Consider the following 21,793-nt stretch of genomic DNA (forward strand, 5'->3'; position numbering starts at 1 on the left):
CAGAGTGAATAAACTTTAAAATTTGGAGGAATTTATTTAGGAATTCAGGATATGCAAAAAACAAAACAAAAAAAACAAAACAACAACAAACAAAAAACCCTAAGTATTTTATATTACATCAATTGTAATGTTAAAATGTAGATTTACTCTCATGTGAAGGTTCAGCTTGTTTCCTATGCATGAACATCATAAGATCTAGGAATCGACACCTAATTCTCCATTTAACTTAGGAATGCTTAGGAGTCCTACTGTATTCTTGAAAATTCCAGACTTCCATATTGACATTTGCACCATTTCGCAGACATCTTTATCCAGAGCCACTGAACAGTTGAAGGTTAAAGGCCTTTGCTTAAGGGGATTTAAACTTGTGACCTTCTGAGCCAAAGCCTTATCCTGCCTGAGCTTGCACCTCCACCTACCTTTCTGAAATTAGATTCCAGAAAACACTAAAGAATATATTTATATATGATTTATGAATATAATTAATATTCAACATATTATTTTAATTCATGCAAATGCAAGGAGGGAATCTAAACTGAATGGAGGTAGACTAAGGTGACCGGAGAAGCGAAGGCAGGATTGGGGAGGATGCGTAGGGAGAAGACAGAGTGATAACTCCTTAAGCTCCGTAATCAATAAGTACAGCATGAACTCAGCGAGTGATATACATTTGTGCCAAAAATATTGATCGCAAACTTCATATTTACAGCCACACAGTGGGGAGAAAGAATGGTGCAGTATATTGCTCTTCACTCACCGAGATCAACTTTTCACTGTCCCATTATGGCTGGACGGATCCCTCCCAGAAGGTTAAAGTCTGACAGGTGATGACTGAGGCAGAAGATCAGTTGGTCTCACTGTAAACTAGTACAGTAGTGTTACAGTAGTGTTAACGAGGAAATGGTGTGTTTTTCACCGTAAAGGATCAGAAAGGATGATACCAGAGCACGACTTGTATACGTTTGTGTGTTACTTTAATTCCTTTTTTATTGGTACTGGTAGTTAAGGATTAATTGCAGTCACAGATGATGAAGCTACAGCTGAAGAAACAGCGGCATGGCTCGCAGTTTCTACTTAAGAAAGGATTGATGACGGATCTCATGAGCAAATCCTTCATGGTGGATAATCAGAATTTAATCCCCAGTCAATATTTTTAACCAGAGGTTCAGGTTTAAAAGGCTGATTTGTTAAGACAGGCTTAAAACCAAGTCGTGCAACATGACTCGAATTCAAATCCAACTCAGATCAACTAAGCATCTGTGTATACCATCACTCAGAGTGGGATCAGGAGAAGACCTGGAACTGACCACCGTACAGCAGTTGCAACACAAATGCATGAATAAATTAATGAAGCGTACTCTCCCTTTTTAGAGCAGTCGCAGTGAGAGACGAGGGTGAGATAAAGATGAGCTGAAGGCTGAAAGGCCACTCAGAGGATCAGTGAGAGTTAAAAGAGAAATCATTCACATGTTTCTCATGGAGGAGCTGAGTTTGTTTGCCTTTTCTATCAGTTACATCTCTCCCAGTGCTCCTCACCACAGGGATAGGGGAGGAGAAAACAGATCTCTCTCTCTCTCTCTCTCTCTCTCTCTCTCTCTCTCTCTCTCTCTCTCACACACACACACATACACACACAATTTTCAAGCTCAGACTCTCTCTGTCTCTGACACACACACAATTTTCAAGCTCAGACTCTCTCTGTCTCTCATACACACACACACACACACACACACACACACACACACACACACAATTTTCAAGCTCAGACTCTCTCTGTCTCTGACACACACACACAATTTTCAAGCTCAGACTCTCTCTGTCTCTCATATACACACACACACACACACACACACACACACACACACACAATTTTCAAGCTCAGACTCTCTGTCTCTCATACACACACACACACACACACACTCTTAAATTCTCCCTCTCTCTTGCACTCCCTTTCAGACTATCTCTCCCTCCTTTCCCGTTCTCCCTCCCTCTTTCTCTCTCTCTCTCACACACACACACACACACACTCTCCCTCCCTCCCTCTTACACACTCCCTTTCCCTCCCTCTTTCTCTCCCTCTCTTCCCTCTGCCCCCTCCGTCTCGTGTTCAGAGCAGAAGGCTACACTCGTGTGGGCTGTACGTTAACGGCGAGTAGCCCGGATGTGGATGCGAGCAGGTCTCGCCTCCGTCGGTACACACGCTCACACACACTCGTACACGCACGCACCAAGCGCACCTGGACGCGTCATGTGACCCGCTACCTGGGCGTGGAGCAAATCCTGACTGTTATTTCGCCTCGACGCGGTGTTGTGTGTGTTGTGTGTGTAAATGGGAGGCTCGGGCTGTGCGCGCGCTCTGAGCTCCACGCTCCAGCCTGCTCTCTGCAAAAGTAAGATGTGAACTTTTCTTTTTGTTGCGTGGAGACATTCTGGGGAGGGTTTCATCCTCCTGGTTTATTTTTCCTTTGTCCAATTTTTCAACCGAACCCGCCATTTGGACGTGTCTGGACCGCGCCTGCCAAGGTGAGTAGAGTGGGGCGTGTGTGCGCGTGCGTGCGTGCGCGTGCGTGCGTGCGTGTGTTCCGGGCGTCTTGTTTTATGAAAGAAAGTGGCGAAGGCGCGCGCGTTTCGACCGCGTCCGTTTGCCGACGCGCGCAAGTTCAGAGAGAAAGAAGGCGAGGTGTGGGTGAGACCATCCGACTTTACTCCGATCTGCTCCACAGGAGACACGAGAGAACACGGAATGAGCAGACAGACAGAAAGCTCGTGCATCATTAGGACAGGGTCGTCACCGTTGCGCACGTGAAGGGTCGCTCAGACACGCGCGCGCATTGGCACCATGTTGGGCGGCTTCCTTTATTATGTATTTAATGTATGTTTATAGATAGAAGGATCTGTTAGAGAGGGTTTTGAGATGATGATAAACACAAGGTGTGGAGCAGGTGTCATGTGTCTGTGTGACTCTGGACCACCCTGCGTTTTGTCTTCAGTGGTGAAGCATCTTCATGCCATCTTCATTGTCTCAATGGGAAACTCTTCTTCCATACTCTTCTGCCTCCTGGGTGTTGAGTGTGCTCTCCCTCTCCGTGTTCTAAAGATGCAGCTTCGCCTAAATCACTTTGTCTCCCAGATGTTTCTCCTCGTCCACTCTGAATGATGAATTCTTAATAACATTTTCTCCACCACAGACCTCCAAGAGCTTCCAGCCTGACGCTCCTTCCCGTCGTTACTCTCATATTTATAAGATGCGTCAAGTAGAAGGTTTCGGTTGAAAGCTTAAACCCTTCATCTTTCCATAAAAACTTTTCGAGAGCGCGTGTCTCTGTATACATTTGGACTTACTGGCAATGAACCTCTAACAGAGAGACATATGAGATATCTGAGCATAAAGTTAATGCTGCTTCCCAGTTTTAGTTTCATTGGGCATGCTCATATATATATGTGTGTGTGTGTGTGTGTGTGTGTGTGTGTGTTTGTGTGTGTGTGTGTGTGTGTGTTTGTGTGCATGAAAGATGATGATAGAAAAGCTCCTTTTTATGGGCTTGTTAGTTCTGGTGCTGAGACAAAAGAGTGAGACAGTAGGTCTCATTGAGGAATGTGTGAGTGTTCTGTGCCTCTCTGCCCCTGGCACCATGAACCCTGTGCCTTCAACCGGAATCCTGGATCTCTGTCCAAACGCTGACAGATTCTTTACTGTATAAGAGAAACTGCTTGGATTATTCTCATTAAATAAGGTTAACCAAAACGCTGTCATGAGAAAGAGGATTAAAGAGACTGTTGTGTTTGTATTGTGTGTGTGTGTGTGTGTGTGTGTGTGTGTGTGTGTGTGTGTGTGTGTGTGTGTGTGTGTGTGTGACAAGGACTGGGAGTGGCACCGATTGCTCTTACTCACTGGACAGTGAGGGGCATCCAGCCCAAACGCAGGCCATCTGTGCAACATCTCTCTGTTTCCCGTTCTTTTTTTTTTTTTGACCACACACATTTCACTCTCTGACACGATGTTAAAAAATGTAACATCTTTGTGCCGCTTCATTTTCCCAGCTTATCTCCTGCTCATGCAATAGACAGAAATGTCGGCTGTTTCCTTATCACAAGCACAAAGTGGCGATGAGTGATTTCTCAATGCTGCACAGTTTACAATGACCCCATTCACCTTCAGTCACTGTTATAACAAACCCCCCCCCCCCCCCACCACCACCACCACCACCACCCACACCCCAACCCCTTCATTTCCATAACGTCATTAACCGTCATAATACGTTCATTACTCACAGTCATACCCGATTGTCAGGGAAGGTCTGTTTTTTGTTTTAAATAAAACTCAACACCTGATTTTACAGAAAGAAAAAAAAACCCCATCAAGGACAAAGCGACATTGTGTTTTGTCGTAAGATTTCGTTAGTTGTTTGTACCTATAAAACACACACTTGTTGTTCGTAGGCTCCTTTTTTTTTTTCTTTCCCAGAAACAGCTCCAGCACACAGGAGGCTACACTTTACCTTGTCTTTTATTGCCAGTGGTAAATTGCTGTCATTTCTGGATCTCGTTGATCTTCTGCGCAGCCCAGAAGTTGTTTGATTCAAGGCGAGTCGGATTCAGGCCGAAGTAAAGGAGGGACTCGACAAGCGGGGTTTTATCCTGACACAGTGCTTCACTCCAAACAACGTCAATATCTAATAATCTGTAACACGAGCTTAAAAAAACAGAACGTTTGTAAAAGACGAGGGATGTTCTGTATTCTGTAGTGTTTATTCACTATTCAGAAAGTTACCATAATAAATAGTATTAAACGTTGTTCTTTATCTAAACGAATTCAACACGTGGGCAAAAACTACAACATCCACTATTTTTGTAAAACTCGTGTTGATGTTTTATGTTTCAACGACTCAACTTGTACCTGCTGAACTAGTTTTTTTTTTCCACCGTTTAGAGATAGCATCGCTCTAAATCAGCAGATGTTAATGCGATGACTAAGACTTCCCACCTTATAAAAGCACCATTAGACTTTTTTTTTTTTTTTTTTTTTTTTAAATCTTCCCTGCTGTGGATATTTGTGAAGTCTGTGAGAGTTAAATTCGGGTCCCGGGTCGCACTTTGCGTGCGGCGCCGGGGCACGGCTTCGTTAGTTATCGTTACAAGCCACAGCTTTGTTTTACACTGTTGTTCGATGTGTCATTAAATTTTGTAATGGAACAGATCCAAAATAAAAGCGCTCAGAAAGTGGCTGAGGCTGTGCTTTAATGACGAAAAGGTTGTGACTTCGAACCCTGTCACTGCTAAAGAGCTGCTAATGGGCCTCTGAGTGATGCTTTCAAACCCTCCCCTGCTCATCAGTATGCTTGGATTGTAATCTGATAAATCGTTTCGATAGGATTGATATTTTTTGGATTAAAGCGTCTCCTAAATGAATAAAAGTCCTATTTTTTGGAGAGAGACCGAGCTAAGTGTCAGAACCTGATTCTAACAGGAATTAGCTATTGAGCGCTTGTATTTTAAGGCTTGTCTAATCCAGCTTTTTTCTACGGCTCCACAGGATCTGAGATTCCCCCTGGCCTAATTGAGTTTTTTCTTACTGGGCATGGGCCGGTAAATTAACCCTAATCCTGCATTCCGTCATTGTTTTCACTGCCAAGTGGCCTGAAATGTAACCATTAAACTGTAATCGCTCGGATCGACAGTTAATGAACATAAATCGACCGGTTAAACATGGAATCGCCGTGTAACGTCTCTGTCTCGAACGGAAGGAAGTACAACAAGACGCTATTCAGAAACGATCATGAAACTGATTCACTTTTATATCCTCATAGATCACATCCTAGAGATAAGCAGAACTGAAGTTTTTAATGCATAAAGTATAAGGCGATGGTGCTGTGCATCGTACACTCTGAGCTACGAGCACCAAAACGCACTTCGGTGATTTTTAGTTAGAAATCTTTTTAGAAAATGTGTTGCTTTTGTTGTATTTTATTGCTTTAGTATTGTGAGATTGCGTTTAAACGTCTGTCTTTAGAAACGGGTTGATTCAAGGGGCTGTGCAGGTAGGACGTTTGGAGACGAGGTGTGAGATTGAGATGGTTTGGACATGTGCAGAGGAGGGACATGGGGTTATCAGTAGGAGAATGCTGAGGATGAAGCTGCCTGGAAGAAGGAAAAGAGGAAGACCAAAGAGGAGGTTTATGGATGTGGTGAGGGAAGACATGCAGGTAGTCGGTGTGAAAGAGGTAGATGGACAGGGTGAGGACAGGGGGGTGTGGAGACAGATGATCCGCTGTTGTGACCCCTAGAAGGTACATTTTATTCTTTCGGATGCTGTTGTCCTACTTTAGTGTATCACTAATCACCATCTTACTTTCTCGTCATATATGTACAGATAGTGTTATATAAAGAGAAAATAACAAGCGCACACACACACACACGCGCACCCACACACAAATGCACAATAACAGGATGTGGATCATCGTGGATTTGCATAAGTGCTATTACGTTTACTGAAACTTTCTATTAAAAGGCTACAGTGTAACATGTCTACTGAGCCTTATTTAGAAGTCTTTGGGATTTTGTTCTCCAGACTCACAGACTCGTAGTGTGGAATGCTGTTTTCCCTCCAAGTCACTTGCCTTCTACACTGTTGTAGTAAGGAACAGGGAGGAAAATAAAGCATGCAAATGGCTAATTTTGGATTTGTATAACAGTTTCCTACTCAGAGGCTGGCATTACAACAGAACATACTTTTCCCTAATGAGGAACTTGTAGGAATCATGGCCTGTTGTTCACCCTTCTCCACTCTTCTCATTCCCCCGTGTGCTCAGTTATATCTGATTGTGGGAAATGGAAGGGATGAGGTGAGATCACACACATTCTCTCTCTCTTACACACACACACACACACACACACACACACACACACACACACACACACCAGCAGCTGGCATTGTCGGTGTGATCCAGTCTGGGCTTGACGCCCGGTCTTCATCCATAGTCTTTAAAAACGTCCATAGTACCATTAACTGAGTGTAAACGAGAGTACAGTGTCTTTATCTTTTTCTCTCTCTCTCTCTCTCTCTCTCTCTCTCTCTCTCTCTCTCTCTCTCTCTCTCTTTCTCTCTCTCTCTCTCTCTCTCTCTCTCTCTCTCTCTCTCTCTCTCATTCTTTTGTGCTTATTTTGGTTTTGTTCGTGTACTATAGTTTATTTGATTTGGTAAGATTTCAATTTTTTTTTACTTTGTGTGCCTATAAAAATGTCATTGTTTATATAAAACTGCTTTCTGTAATGGGCAGATCTATGAAGTGTGTGGGCTGGATACACACACACACACACACACACACACACACACACACACACACACACACACACACACAGAGATTCTAACTCAACCTAGAGGATCGTGAGCTCTTGGTTCAAAGGGTCTGGTTACAAGCATGAAATGGTTCATCAGTGTAGAATTAGCCTCACAGGGGAGTGTGAGAAACACAGTCTCTTCCCATCACCAGCGAATGAACTAGCAGAACAGCATGCAGAGATGAGATCTTTCTGCACCTCTACACACCCACACAGGCACTCTCTCTCTCTCTCTCTCTCTCTCTCTCTCTCTCTCTCTCTCACACACACACACACACTGTAAAAATATGTGATTTGTACCATTTTTCAGGCACGGGCAGCTTATTTGATGTGGCCCGTTAATCACACAGTGGGCAGTTTCTGATATCGTATCATTTGAACAAAGTAGTTTAGAACAGAGACAGGGCTTTTGTTGTTTATTTTTGCGGTTTTTCATTTTATTTATTAATTTTTTCTCAAACTATTTGCAAAAATCCATACCGATAGTTTTTCCGGGTTGCATTATACAGGTCGAGAGCGGCCTCCAGAGGTGTATCACTGTTTGTTTGAAATTTTATTTTCATTCGTTTTTTAATTTTTTCCATATTTAACTGCTTTTTTAATTTGGTTTGCTACTTTTTGTTTCAGTTTAAATGTATTACTTTTATTTTCCTCAATATTTATTACTATAATTAATATTTATTTCATTAAGCACATTTTCATGATTCAGTCCTTTTTTTATATTTGTAATTAAGTTCAGTTCTATTTTACACACAGTGTTATGTTAGTTAGTTTTTTTTAATCCAGTATCCATTTAAAAAAGCAGTTGAATACTTGGTTATTGGCAACCTAGCTATCAGTATTACTTAAATCGGTCTGCCTCTACTTTTGACTATAATCCTGCTCTACATCAGAGGTGAGAAGTAACAAATTCTTTACTGTATTTTTTCCGGTATCTGTTCTATCCTTCACTATTTATTTTTCTGACAAATTTTGACTTTTACTTATTAAAATTTACAGGAATATCTGTACTTTCAACTTCTTACATTTTTAAAACAGACTCATTAGTTTAGTTTTAATCTATTTGGTGAAATGTCAATATTTTTTTTTTTTTCTCACTGTGGCGTTTTCAGTCCATCAACCTGTTTCCGGTCATTGCCCGTCTTTTTCAATCTACCACTGGTGCATCATTTCCTGTCTCTCACACACCACAGACGTAGACTAGTTTATGAAGCTCACAATGAGCAGCTGCTTTTTACTTAAGTTCATGTCAGAACACATAACTTTTTACTTTAACATAGTCAGTACTTCATCTTTTATTTTAAAACTGGAATCTGTACTTCTACTTAAGTATTGTGTGTGTGTGTGTGTGTGTGTGTGTGTGTGTGTGTGTGTGTGTGTGTTTTTGCCACCTCTGAAAATCAGTAATAATCATGTATATTGTTGGTTATTATAACTAGTTATTCAGTTTTTATTTAACATTGAGATTTATAAGTGGATTTATGCCATTGTCCACTTTATTAGGAACACATCAGGGTATAAAGGTTTGTGCGTATCTAATCGACCCATCAGCATCACAACACAAAACATCCAGCAGATACCACTTAGGTGCTTCCATTAATGTTCAAATCATCACAACCAAGGATAAATCCAATTTACCTGTGGCATGGTTGCTGGTGCCACACAGAATTCTTTTTTAAGAGTTTGCCGGAATCTCCTGGGATTTTCACACACAACCATCTCCAGAGTTTACACAGAAGGGCGCAAAAATATCGAATGAGTTACAGTTGTGTAGGTGAAAACACCGTGTTAATAAGAAAGCTCAAAGGAAAACGGGACATGACATAGTAACACAAATAATCACTCTTTACAAACATGCTAAGCAAAACAGCATTTCAGAACACACAAAACTTAATGAAAAACCTTACTGTAGATTTATTAATCGAGCAGAAAACCTAATCGGGTCTCACTCTGATCAAAGACGAAAAGGAATCTGAGGCTGTCATGGGGAAGGCTTCATGAAAAGTGGGCCGTGCAGGTGTACAAGTGTTCCTAATAAAGTGGATGCTGAGAATGCTCGTTAAATACTGGGGTTAATTAGAAGATTAGCAAAGCTGGCTTCCTGACAGTTAGCATCTCTTCTACTTTCTTCCAAGTTGTTTCTGTACACATGAAATGAACTCTTTCTATGGCAGGATCAAATGAAACCACAGTAGGATTTTTCACCTACTTTTGTACGTCAAACAGTAAATTGCAGGTTGGAAGAGCAGCATTACATTAACATCAGATAACAAGCGCTACACGGTTGAGCCGAGAAAATCTTTCGTGTCAGGTGTTTTTTTTTTTTTTTTGTTTTTTTTTTTGGAGATTTCTCACTTTACCGCAACATACATCGTTTGTGTAGCATTGAGACGTTCGTAATCGAAATGTCGCTTGTCGAGCTGTCACTTTCAGGAGTCGCTGCTGTCTGTGAAACCGTGCCTCTGTGTCACACGTGTGTAAAAAAATAAACACGTTTCTGTCACTTCATTGCTTAGCAGTGTGAATTCAGCTGGATTTTTAAGGGGTTTCGAAGTTATACGCAGTAAACCGTTAGCGAAGCTCCACCATAGAACATCTCATTCCGATAAATAATTCTTTTACAGTTCAGTTATTTAATGATGGCATGTTTAAAGGCCTGACATTTTCTCTGTCGATGCAGCTCAGTGTTGAGCAGAAGAACACAAGCAAAAGAGTATTTAATCTTATTTATCATTAGTGTTGGCATCAGGTTCCGGTTCAGATTTATTGTCAGTCTGACTGCAACTATAGAGACTGTGAAATGAAATATAAATGAATTGTAATTGAATTGTATTCAGTTCTTTTTTTATATTTGTATAGCACTTTTTACAATGGATATTGTCTCAATAGTGCGGTGGTAAAGTAAACCCTGTGCAGGTAAACATGATCTGTTTGCATTTCATTAAGAATTCTGGTGCAGTAAATTAGGGTAAGATAAAGTAGATACAGATGTGCTGATTTATTTGGTAAAAAATAAATAAAAATGCTTGTGACATTTCTGATAAATATGCAATAATCCAATGTTAAATCCATGCAGAACTTTACACATGCAAATGTTTTTTTATTTTTTTTAATAGTAAGTAATTTTTGATCACAGTAAATGATTTTGCTTTGTATTGAAGCTGCTGAATCAAAAGATGGTCCTATTTCACATTATTTAATGCAGTACATTCCTAACATATCTTAACGAGAAGTGTAGGAGCTCACATGAGCATCGCCGCATGAGCCGAGAGCACATGAGATGAGGGAAGAGGGTTGGGCTTCCAGCAGCGTTGGAACACCTACACAAATCATTTCCGATTCACGTCGATTTGGATTCACTTCTGTTTTATTACGGAGGTAAACACAGACTTGATGTTTGACTCGTGTTTAGAAAGTCAGCTTTTATAACTGACAGTAAACACTGGAAATTTTATTAATGTGATATCTTGTACGAGAATACTGTTACATCACATAAACAAAAAACAACAACAATCTAACACCCAGTTATGAAATTGTTCGCAATCAGTTCAACTATAAAAACCGTCACCAGTGAAGGAAAGACGGAATACGAGGTGGTATCTCTTTATCTGCGTTTACACACGGTCACATTCAAAATAATCCCCTTGCACAGCAATACAGCGCTTCAATCATCTTCTGGAACGTGTCCTGGGAGTCTATTTTTTTGAAGCGCGTCAAAGCACCTTGTGCGATTTGTGCTGGATTTCCGTACGTGGTCAGAACAGCGCCAGTCGCGCTCGCAGCTCCTTATGTACACAGGACAATGTCTTTTAGCACACTGACTTATGAAGGTCGGTGCACCCTGTGACTGTGCGTGCAGTCCTGTGCTGCCATCTGTTGGCATGTGACAAAACTAGTCTCAAAACATTCTGATACCACCTCGTACTTCATGGGCTCCACATAAGACGCAACATTTATCAGCTACTTATTCATCACAAGTCATAAAAAACTGTACATAAAACTTTTTATTCATTTCTTTTTTTGTTCCATGCTACACAAAGATTTTTGAAGACTCAATTAAGAAAATGAAAAAAGATTTTTTTTTTTTTTTTTACGCATCGTTGTCGAACAATAGCTCCATCAACTAATGTTCAACGAAAGTCGTAATACCTCAGTTTAATTCATCATTCTAATCCAAGCAGCCAGTCCGAGCTCTGATTAGACATGCTTTGATTTGGCAGCTTTTCAAGTTGGGGGAAAAAAAAAGCATTTAGAATTGCTTTGTGTTTTAAAGCTTTTCACAAGACGAAATCTATAGGAGAATTTTTGCACATTCCTGGATTTTTCCCTCTGTTTATGGAGTTGGAGTGCTTGAGTGTTGAGGGCAGAGGGTTTGTGTTGAAGCTTTCTGAAACACTGATGCGGTCTTTATTTATTGCTGTGTAAAATAAAAAAAACCAAACAAACGTGATTTATTGCTCAAACCGTGCTCAGCTGAACACATAAGTGCTAAATGATAGATCCGCTTCATGTAGCTGTCACCACGCCGCCTCTTTTGTTTTCTACAGCCATGTTTCTCTCCTCATTTCTGAGAGGTATTACTCTGAGCACTGGAGGTTACATTTCATTTTCACAAGTATAATGCAAGTGTTAATCCACAAACAGAGCGAACGGCTCACTCCAGGACGATTTTTAATGATCGTGTTTGTCATTCTTCTCACAGAAAGTCTGCTGATGCGGTTTGGTAGCTGTTTAGTGAGCACATATTAAAAAAATCAACTAAACGGTTTTGCATTAGTCTCTAGGAGATTAATTATGAAGTAGAGATTGGATGGAGTTGTAAGTGCACTGACAGATGGAGGAAGGGTCAGAAATTTGGCAACAGCTGGAAGCCAAGGTCACACCAGCACGAGGCGGATTTTGCTGGCATGGAGTGGATCAGTCAGGAGAAGGGAAGGGTGTTTCACTTGTGTTAAATGATTCATTCAGGCCTCTATAGAGAGGCTAAAAAATTCAAAAGTGCTTTTGCTTGGCCTGTCGGTGACTCCGGGGGCAAAAAAAGGAGAACTGTGTCAAGTGTAACATTTTTTACATCTTACATCATCACATGCATCACAAATCACGGTTGTGCTGTGTTTTACGTAACACTTAGGAAGGTGTTGTAATTTGCTTTAAAAGTCGTTTTGGAGGGACTCGTTCGTCAATGGATCAACATCAATTTAACAGCGAACCGAAATTGGAACAAGGAGCATCCGTGCATATTAATAGACATACAATGAAGCCGAGGTGAAATTTTCTGAAATGTATTCAACAATTTTGGAAAGAGTTTGAGGTGTCGTCATTTCATAGTCGAAATTTTCAATTCCTTTTTCAGATCTTCTGGACAGAGGACTTTTCTCTGTAACAAAACAAGCTGTGTTTAATTTCCCTCAGTGTTTTTTTTAAAAAAACATTTCATTCCAAATATCAACTTAAAGAAAGAAGGAACCAAACGGTGTGGTCAAAAGTATGTGGACACAATCACACTCGGGTGTGTTCCTTAACAGCACACAAACACATTATAAAATCGAATGCATTTACATGCTTTATCATTACAATTTCCCTTCACTGGAGGAGGCAAGAGGCCCAAACCTGTTCCTGGGAGGTGGTGGGCTAGTGGTTAGACTTCAGATCTATCGGATCAGAGTTAATATCTCAGCCACATCAAGCTACCCCCTTTCTGGGTCCTTGAGCAAGGTTCTTAACCCCATAGCTGCTCATTTGTATGAATGACATAAATTTACGTCGCTCTGGATAAAGGCGTCTGCCAAATGCCATAAAAGTAAATAAACTTGGGGGTCCTGAGCCCTGACCTTACTTTTGGGGTAAAATTGGAATGGCCGAGACAATCTTGCAGGTCTCTTGCGACTGAATCTGCAGTACGTCACAGAAGAGGGGAGGTTATTATAACAGCAACTCTCTAATGTTCATGGAGTTGGAATGGAAAATGCTGAGCTCAGATTTTAAAGGTAAGTCAGTTGCAGGATTAAATTGTGGCTTTCATATAATCATTATTTACATCTGTGTAAAGTTGTATAGTCAGAGTTATTGGACAGTGATGGACCTGTAATGAATGGACATTCGGTGCCACCCAGATCAGGACACGTTTCCTTTTGAGTCTGGTTCCTCTCAAGGTTTCTTCCTCATACCATTTTAGGAAGTTGCCACTAATCACTCGAATATTAGCAATTAATTTACAATTATAAGGAACAAACTTATACATTCCTTTATATACGCTTCATCTCTGTAACGCTGCTTTGAAACAATGTCCATTGTATATATATATGCAAATAAAAAAAAAGACTAGTATTGAATAGTTGGATTTTGATTGCTTGTGCAACCCTAACAGACCAGTTTACTTCCTCTGTAGTGCTGCTGTAGTTTTAGTTGTTGATTCAGAGGTGAGCTGTGTCAGGGTCAGTGGGGGCTGCGGAGTAGAATATGGAGTGTATGAGAGCAGTGTATGGTGAGCTGCAGGCCTCGGCCCTGAGTTGTTCACTGGAAAAAATCCCAGAGCTACAACAGAGAGAGCCAGGAATTCCAGCTATGTCCATTAAAGCAGAGGTGAACTGGGAAAGCTCAAGCATGTGAATGTATCCCAGCTGGTCCCATGCTGTTGGAATGTGTTGTTTTAAATTTTTTTCGAGCAGTACTTATTTTATCTTCGCTTATCTCCCTCTTTTTCTAAAATGTTATCTTGTTTATCTTATTTCAGATATATATTGAGGTTTGTACCCTTTGTGTCCTCTTTGCGTATATATTTCCCTCAATCCGTCACAGTCACGTTTCTTTCTCTTCCGTCATCGCCGTGCCCGAGGCCGGTGTCTTCGAAGCTTGCGTCTTAAAAAGAAAATGTGTCGTCGTAGCGCTGTGTCTCGGGTTTCTACAGATGCCTCCAGCGCATTCACAGTGATCCGAGCAGACACCCATGCCTTTTATTCATCTGGGCCGGTTCTCAGGAACTACACGTCTGTTATCTTACTTTCACTTCAGCGTCTTCATCACAGACAAGAGTCCGTATTGTTTCCTTAGTTTCCTGCAGTCTTGTGATTAGCTATTGTTTGTGTTTTAATTTCACTGAGCCTGAAGTCTCCTCTCAGGGTGGGTATTAGATTATATAACCGTGTCAGTTTCATGGCAGTAAACCCAAACACGAGGATGACATCACCGTCCTTAGAGCAGCTTCTATAAACATGCCTAAATATCCGCACGTATGTGCTTGGAGGAGGCAAACATAACGTCAGGCCCGACTGCGGTCGTTATGATGCAGCACATGCTCACAAACCACAAAGTAAAACATGCAGCTCTTACGTCTCGTCACGTTCTTGTGTGTTCACAGTCCGCTTCGATTCCGCTGTTAGCGTGCTAGCATGAGCACAAAGCACAATTCACGTCAGCTATCTGTGCGTTTTTCAGATGTGTAATTATTGTGATTAGTGTGTGAAGAGATGTGGGTGGGGTCATGCAACCTTATTATGAGCGCCAGGCTCGGGAAGTGCTCTGTATTCTGCAGAGATCCTCAGCAAAAGGGTCAGCTTCAGTTTCTTCTCTTACTCAGGGTGTGTGATTAGTCTAAGTAAATGCGAAGCAGTGTGTGTTGTGAGTTTTAGGGGCCCAAGCGTGTGGTTTAAGAGTCCTCATGTTCAGTATGTTTACTTGGCTGAAAATTCCAGTGAGAAATTATAATTGCAAGTACACAGTTGAAATGTGGAGACTCTGTGCAGACTATCAGTGTGTGTCATTACTCTGTTGTTTTGCTCCTGCTGTGGAATGAGTTTTTCCTCCACCCCCTCCCCCCAAACCCAACCGCTCAGTGTTTCTCGTCTCTTGTCACTTTCCCAATGACAAGAAATGTTACAGCTTGGAATGACCAACCAGTGCCCCAGCTGCCCCGGGATCTGTTTCAGCCCTGCTGAGCCTGATAGATTTGGTGTGTGCTGTTGCCACTGTAACAGTAACAAAAACTCCACGCCAGCTCCTGTGATACAGCACTGAAACTTTAAAGAAACCAGTCCCAAAGTATATATCTTAATTTTGCTGCTTTTCTGACGTCACATCTTTGTGATGTGGTTCATGGTGGCATGGCTATTTCCTCTCTTTAAGAGCTTCCCATGTTTTACCAGATTCCACTGTTTTTTTTTTTTTTTTTTTAGGTCTTAATAGTTAGATGGATTGAATTTGTGTCGTTTATTTTCAGTAGCGATAGAAAACAGAGCTTTGGCTCTCAAATGAACTCATTCCTGTTCAGCTTTTGTTTATGTGACTAAAATATTGCAGCCTATGTTTTCTTTTAGTCTGCAGAAAGACAAAGATACATCTTGAAATTGACGTGTGTGTGTGTGTGTGTGTGTGTGTGTGTGTGTGTGTGTGTGTGTGTGTGTGTGTGTGTGTGTATTTTTATATATATATATATATATATATATATATATATATATATATATATATATATATATATATATATATACGCAGTGAGGAAAATAAGTATTTGAACACCCTGCTATTTTGCAAGTTCTCCCACTTAGAAATCATGGAGGGGTCTGAAATTGTCATTGTAGGTGCATGTCCACTGTGAGAGACATAATCTAAAAAAAAAATCCAGAAATCACAATATATGATTTTTAAACTATTTATTTGTATGATACAGCTGCAAATAAGTATTTGAACACCTGTCTATCAGCTAGAATTCTGACCCTCAAAGACCTTTAGTCTGCCTTAAAAATGTCCACCTCCACTACATTTATTATCCTAAATTAGATGCACCTGTTTGAGGTCGTTAGCTGCATAAAGACACCTGTCCACCCCATACAATCAGTAAGAATCCAACTACTAACATGGCCAAGAACAAAGAGCTGTCCAAAGACACTGGAGACAAAATTGTACACCTCCACGAGGCTGGAAAGGGCTACAGGGAAATTGCCAAGCAGCTTGGTGAAAAAAGGTCCACTGTTGGAGCAATCATTAGAAAATGGAAGAAGCTAAACATGACTGTCAATCTCCCTCGGACTGGGGCTCCATGCAAGATCTCACCTCGTGGGGACCCGGAAGGTGAGAAATCAGCCCAGAACTACACGGGAGGAGCTGGTCAATGACCTGAAAAGAGCTGGGACCACCGTTTCCAAGGTTACTGTTGGTAATACACTAAGACGTCATGGTTTGAAATCATGCATGGCATGGAAGTTTCCCCTGCTTAAACCAGCACATGTCCAGGCACGTCTGAAGTTTGCCAATGACTATTTGGATGATCCAGAGGAGTCATGGGAGAAAAACATGTGGTCAGATGAGACCAAAATAGAACTTTTGGGTCATAATTCCACTGAACGTGTTTGGAGGAAGAAGAATGATGAGTACCATCCCAAGAACACCATCCCTACTGTGAAGCATGGGGGTGGTAGCATCATGCTTTGGGGGTGTTTTTCTGCACATGGGACAGGGCGACTGCACTGTATTAAGGAGAGGATGACCGGAGCCATGTATTGCGAGATTTTGGGGAACAACCTCCTTCCCTCAGTTAGAGCATTGAAGATGGGTCGAGGCTGGGTCTTCCAACATGACAATGACCCGAAGCACACAGCCAGGATAACCAAGGAGTGGCTCTGTAAGAAGCATATCAAGGTTCTGGCGTGGCCTAGCCAGTCTCCAGATCTAAACCCAATAGAGAATCTTTGGAGGGAGCTCAAACTCCATTTTTCTCAGCGTCAGGCCAGAAACCTGACTGATCTAGAGAAGATCTGTGTGGAGGCGTGGGCCAAAATCCCCCCTGCAGTGTGTGCAAACCTGGTAAAAAACTACAGGAAACGTTTGACCTCTGTAATTGCAAACAAAGGCTCCTGTACCAAATATTAACATTGACTTTCTCAGGTGTTCAAATACTTATTTGCAGCTGTATCATACGAATAAATAGTTAAAAAAATCATACATTGTGATTTCTGGATTTCTGGATGTCTCTCACAGTTCACATGCACCTACGATGACAATTTCAGACCCCTCCATGATTTCTAAGTGGGAGAACTTGCAAAATAGCAGGGTGTTCAAATACTTATTTTCCTCACTGTATATAACATTATTAGGAAAGGTAAGAGGTGAGCCTTCTATACCTGAGGTGCTGAATTGAGGAACTGAAAGAAAGATTCCCCAGAGGCAAAAGGAACACGGGAACAAGGTCAACAGCCAGTATGCCGTCACACTTCAGTGTTCTAATGGAGCCCAGAGACGCTTACGCTAGCATAGCTTTTGCTTTTCCATTTAAAAAAGCTCTCAAGTGTTATTGCTTCGGCGACACACTGCTGAAGCACTCTGGATGGTTAACAAGGTTAGCCGGGAAGACGACCGACAGAACAAACCACACTTAATGTAGTAGCTTTTCATCGTATAATATTATATTTGGTATTAAACTTGAGCAAATGTTGCACTGGATGCCAATCTAAAGGGTTCTTACAGGTTTTTTATTTTTATTTTTTTACCTTGTAAGATTTCACTAGGCTCCAATGCTGGAAAGATAGTGAGCTTGTGCTGGGATTTCAGACCTCTGTGCCATGCTCTGTAGCGTAACCTCGCATGTTACACTGCTACACTTCTATGATCTGTGCTAATCTGGGCCACTGACTGAGGAACAGACAGAACTCATATTTGTGCCAGAGGACACGCTAAGCTGGCTAGCCGACAGTGAACTTTCAGCAAAGAAATCATTAACCAAATAAGAATCACTGGCAAACCCTGAATCCTGGGTTTACTCTAATCATTTCTGTATGTCTTTCTAGAACACTGGTTTTGAGGAAGCTGTGAACCGAGCCAGCATCCTGGTATCAACAGTGGGTTTGATTTACCTTGTGTTGCAGGAGAGAGAGAGAGAGTGAGAGAGAATGAATGGGATATGCTGATAGATTTACGTAACCATGCTCATGCTGTTTATATTTTTAAAGGCAAACAAAAGAATTGGAAATTACGTCTAAACCTATAAATTATGTTGCTTTTTTTTTTTTAGTGTAAAAAGATTTGAAAAAGCTCCGACTTGAATTATCTTAATTCCATAAAGAAATGCTTTCTGCATACAAACCATATAGTACGTGCTAGGTTAGTTGATTACTGTCAATAAAGAGATTAAAACTTTTAAGCCTAAATTGCTTACTCTAATAAATACAAAACAGACGTGATATGCTTTTTAAATGACATTTCTAATCACTCTTTTTTTTTTTTTTTTTTTTTTTTCTTTTTTTTTTTCTTTCTGGTTTTTAGTTTTCAGTTATTTTAAATTGACTTACTGTGTTAAAGAATGTTCAAAGCATTACTACCGGACGTGTGTTTATGGTGGTATTGTGGTTTAAAAGGTGGGGATAAATGATAAATGTGCTGGAAGACAAAAACATGAGGCTCCCAAGAGAAAGAGTGTTATTTTCTGTCATTTATTAAATTCAATTTTAGCATTTTAGAAATGCTAGCTAGCAGAAATGCTAACTAGCATGATGTACACTACAGAAAACCAGGTTCCAGATGCTCACCCCTAGCATGATGTACTTTCACTTTTTCAAGTACTTGTACCGTTTCGCCAGCCATCTTGATTTTTACTGTATTCGGCAATTTAGAAGTGGAAAGTTAAAACATACGTTAAATAATTACATAATCTTCAACCTCAAAACCATTCAAGGTACATCATTAGCTGCCTGTCATGTTAGCAACAAACTAGTCAGTTATTGTCATGTATTTGTGTTGTGGTGGTCAATGGTGATTGAGGAAAAACAAATACTGGCTATACGGATATTGCAACTGGTGTGTGTGTGTGTGTGTATATTTATATAAAATAAACTGTACATAAACTTACATATTTTTTGCACTTGATGCTAAACTTTTGTTGCAATCCACCTGTAATTTGTTGTCTGTCTGTCTGTCTGTCTGTCTGTCTGTCTGTCTGTCTGTCTGTCTGTCTGTCTGTCTGTCTGTCTGTCATTTAAATTGCTGCTTTGTTTACTACTGATGCTATGAGTGACCATGTTGTTTGGACTTGACTTGCTGAACTTGAGTTCCTGAGTAGTAATTCTTATCTAAAAGGGGCTTTTTTCCTGGTCGGAGGTCGACAATTATGACTACTGGTTAAATGCAACATTTGTTCCATGGTGTTATTTGGATGTGGCTACTTAGTGGGATGTTTTGAGGTAGCATATTTTGGTGGCACAGTGTTAAGACCTTCACTCTGTGTGGTAATGAGAAACGCCGTGGAGTCTAGTGGGTTAATATTGAATGTGTCGACACTGAATCGCATTCATTTTCAGCCTAATTATGAAATGTGTCATATTGATTACATTTATGTTGAAGCCCTGATTGGAAATTGAAAATCCCCTGCCCCCCTGCCCCCCGCCCTGTGTAGTGATGTCAGGAGCCGTGTGATATTCAGACTAGTCACAGACAGGGCAGTGTTTAGGGATTGACCTGTCCAATCCCTAAACTGTCCAGCTGTCCAGAATGTCTAATCGCTAAACATGAAATAAATAGAATTTTCAGATGAAGAGGGTTCACAGAGACGTGTGAAACAAATTCTGTCAGCACTCAGTTTTTCTTACATGTTCAGAAAAGGCTTGGCAGTGCTGGCAAGTTGAATGGCTCTTATAAATACACTCTTTAAGTGACTAACTAAAAATACCCCTCGACAGACTTCCAATCAATTCAGGAGTGATTGCGGCGTAAGTTGGAGTGGCTAATGCCTGGGCCAGACCCCCTGTTAAGCTCAGCAGTAAGACCTCCTCACAAACACTGCAACACACACACACACACACACACACACACACACACACACATGCACACTTTTACTGATCAGTATTGAGACCCGAGAATTTGATTTCCTTCAACTTCAGGTGACAAAGCCTTCGACTGCAGTGTGAAGCTTGGGGCATTGGGGGCAAGCAGACACAGCCAGCTGTCTGTATTCATCTACCAACAGACTGATCGATTTTGTTTGCCCTGACTTGTCTAAGTGCAATCTCGCTCTCTGAAAATAATCCTGATTTAAAGTGCACAATTCCTTCAACCCCCTCCTCCCGCACACTATTTCACACCGCTACTAGCTTGGTGGAATCAGGCAAGTCAGCCACAGATACATGAATTCCTCATAACGCAATCTGCCGGCTGATCAATAATTCAATTCTGCCTGTGAGAAGAAGGCATGTCTGGCTCCAATCTCACCTGTACCACCTGGCCTTGCCCTTAACAAGGTGGACTAACTCTCCTTGAACCACACTGAAGAGTGTGTGTGTGTGTGTGTGTGTGTGTGTGTGTGTGTGTGTGTGTGTGTGTGTGTGTGGGGAGACAGAGAAGTGTGCGTGTGTGCATGTGTGCGGGTGCGTGTGTGTGTGTGTGTGTGTGCGTGTGCGTGTGCGTGTGTGAGCGTGCATGTGGCCCTGACACCCTGTGTGAGCCCTCTCTACAGGCAGCTCGGCTATATCAAAGTCATCACTCTCATCAGAAGCTAAAGCAGGTTGAGTCGTCTAATTATCAGGCCTCGGTGAACAGACTCCTGCTGTACAAGACTTCACCATGCACCAGCGGTTAGGTTGAGGACAAGGACACGAATTTCGTCTGTGTCATTCCGCTCATCTCTGCTTTTGCGCAGAACCGTGTGTCTTTCTTTAGATCATCCTGAGCCGACTTTCACTCAAGGCTTGCTGTGCTGTATCTCTCAGGAAGGTTACTTCGCTGTGGAAGTTGTATGTTACAAAAACCTCAAAGAACACGCTTGGACAGTTCCTGATTGTTTGGAAGGGTCTCGTTCTCTTCTGTTCTGATAAAACAATGACTGTTTTCAGCTGCTTCCTTACTTTGATAACCACACTATCTGTGTTAGCAGATTCCCCCGTGCGTGCGCTCTCTCTCTCTCTCTCTCTCTCTCTCTCTCTCTCTCTCTCTCTTTCTCTCTCTCTCTGTCTCTCTCTCTCTCTCTCTCTCACCCTCTCTCTCTTCGTTCTCTGCCTCTCTTTGTTTGTTTCTTTCTTTTTTTAACTCCCCTATATTAAGCACACAGGCGGACAAATGAGAAAGGGAGCACGGAAGAGGAGAAGCGTCTGTGTATTGGCCAATAGCTGACTTCAGTCAGCACATCTCATTGGAGGCCTTTCTGCATTTACTTGGTGCCTTTGAAATATTTCTCGGTCAATTGTAGCCTCCGAGCCGTGTTTTCGCTGCGACGAGAAAGAAACAAAACACGCAAACTTTCACAAGTCATTCCTCCTCCGTCTGTTTACTGTTCACAGTTTCAGCATCCACCTTCACCCTCGTTCTGGCAAAAAAAACTCTAGTGTTTCAAAGAAATGTGGTGGAGATGAATGCCATAGTGTGTTGTTTTTGGCTTTTTTTATTGTAAAATTGAGAGCATGTTGGGTTGTGCGTGTTTGTGTGTGTATGTGTTTTGACCCAAGGGAACGAAAACGATCTGAAATAAATTGAACAATTTTGC

The 21,793-nt window shown here is 41.4% G+C and overlaps 1 protein-coding gene across 6 annotated transcripts in view; it reads left to right on the plus strand.

Moving 5' to 3' along the window:
• The first annotated feature begins 2,096 nt into the window (after window positions 1-2,096).
• Window positions 2,097-21,793, plus strand: part of plxnb2b (plexin b2b) — a 150,942-nt gene continuing 131,245 nt past the window's right edge. For all 6 annotated transcript variants that reach the window (XM_083546087.1, XM_083546089.1, XM_083546090.1 and 3 more), the window contains exon 1: window positions 2,097-2,523. The gene's annotated coding sequence lies outside the window, so the exon portion shown is untranslated. The remainder of the gene's footprint in view (window positions 2,524-21,793) is intronic.

Source organism: Silurus aristotelis, assembly GCF_946808225.1.
Source record: "Silurus aristotelis genome assembly, chromosome: 7".
NCBI classification, from domain to species: domain Eukaryota; kingdom Metazoa; phylum Chordata; class Actinopteri; order Siluriformes; family Siluridae; genus Silurus; species Silurus aristotelis.